This window comes from Octopus bimaculoides, chromosome 11, assembly GCF_001194135.2.
Source record: "Octopus bimaculoides isolate UCB-OBI-ISO-001 chromosome 11, ASM119413v2, whole genome shotgun sequence".
Lineage (NCBI taxonomy): Eukaryota > Metazoa > Mollusca > Cephalopoda > Octopoda > Octopodidae > Octopus > Octopus bimaculoides.
Window position 1 is genome coordinate 10,733,997 of NC_068991.1, and position 1,949 is coordinate 10,735,945.

The following is a 1,949-nucleotide window of genomic DNA, read 5'->3' on the forward strand; positions in this document are numbered from 1 at the left end:
ATCATCATCACAACCACCGCCACCACCATTATTATCACTATCCTCACCTTCGTCATGATGATGATGATGCTCACCAGCAGCAGCAGCAATAACAACAACAACCATCATAATTTTCATCATCATCATCATCATTATCACTTTCTTCTACTTCCTCCTCATCCCCTACCCCTCCGCATCCCTTTTCCTTTTTTCTTGTGTTTTTTTCCCTTTTTCGCCTTCATCCCCACCCCCACCTCCTTTCCCAACACATCTATGCAATTTCCCATCTCCCCTCCTCCCTCATCTTCTTACATCCACTTACTACAACGATCCTGCAAATGGGATGAGCTAATGTCAGGGGTTCTCTACGTGGTAGTTCAGTACGCTAGAAACACCAGCCAAACCACGCCATACCGTCTTTAGAAATACATTACATTAGATAAAGCGATCCTGGATTCTGGGCGCATAAGAAACAGAAAAAGTGGGATGGTCACGTCGAGAATACCCTTTGTCGTGAGTCTACTCGATCAGGACTAACCTGCGGTTAAGCAGCAGCAGCAGCAGCAGCAGCAGTAGCAGTAACAACAACAACAACAACAAAGGCAAAGCTGACCTCGGTGGAATTTGAACTCAGAACGTAAAGTCGGAAAAATGCTGCTAAGCATTCTGCCCGGCGCGCTAACGATTTTGCCAGCTCGCTGCCTTCAATAATAATAATAATAGTCATAATAATAATAATAATAATAATAATAATAATAATAATAATAATAATAATAGCAACAATAAATGCCCTGATACAGTACCAGGCAGTGGCTCTCATGGCTTCTGATCTTAATTGATTGGAAGTGTTACCATGTACATTGTTTTGTCTTGGTATAAAAAGATGGGCTACAGCAAATATTCTGCTCAATACCACAGATTTGCTTGTCAGTTGTTTGACCTTAACCTGTTGAGCATGTCCCTTGGGGTGGCTGATGATATGTGCATTTCTGATCACGAGCAGAAGTAGTGAGGAAGCATCATAGCCATGTGTTGAGAGGAATACTTTATGGGTTTGAATAATTCACCTTTGGAAACATGGGTGTTTTGCTCAACATCCTTAAACAAACCTTATTCAGGGACCTTTTGAGCAGGATGGGCTACTCGACCTGAAGAAAATTCTAACTGGGCCCCCACCTGCAAGGTCATGCGCTGTTTATCTTGATATGAGATCAACCTGTCGCGCACATATGGTTGTGATGCATGTGCCTGGTGTACCCTTATCAGACGGGTAGTCATGATGGGTATATTGGGCTTCGTATATTTATACACCATGTGTCACTTTGATGGCAAGGACTGCTCTCTCACTCAATAATAATAATAATAATAATAATAATAATAATAATAAAAATAATAATAATAATAATCCTTTCTCCTATAGGCACAACGCCTGAAATGTTTTGTGAAGGAGCTAATCGATCACAGTACTTGAATGGTATTTATTTTATCGATCCCAAGGGGATGACAGGCAAAGTTGACCTCAGCGGGATTTCAAGACAGATCGTAAAGTGCCGGAAGAAAATTGCGTTAGACGTGTTGTTCGGTGCGCTAACGTTTCTGCCAGCTCACCGCCTTCATCCTGTAATGGGATTATCTCACAGTTGTTATGACAGCATAATCCTGATCCCTGTGCACCATTTAGATAATCCTCTGGTGGTTCACGTTTTCCTCAATACCACAGTCCACAACCTAATTCGTACTTAATCTGTTTATCGCCTCCGACGCACCTTCACTCCTTTCTCCCCACTCTTTCACACGACATCTGTCACTGTGCACGTGTACATCTACATACATACATATATACATACATACCTACATACATTCATACATACATACATACATACTTACATACATTCATACATACATACATACATACATACATATATGTATATGTATATGTATATATATATATATATATATATATATATATA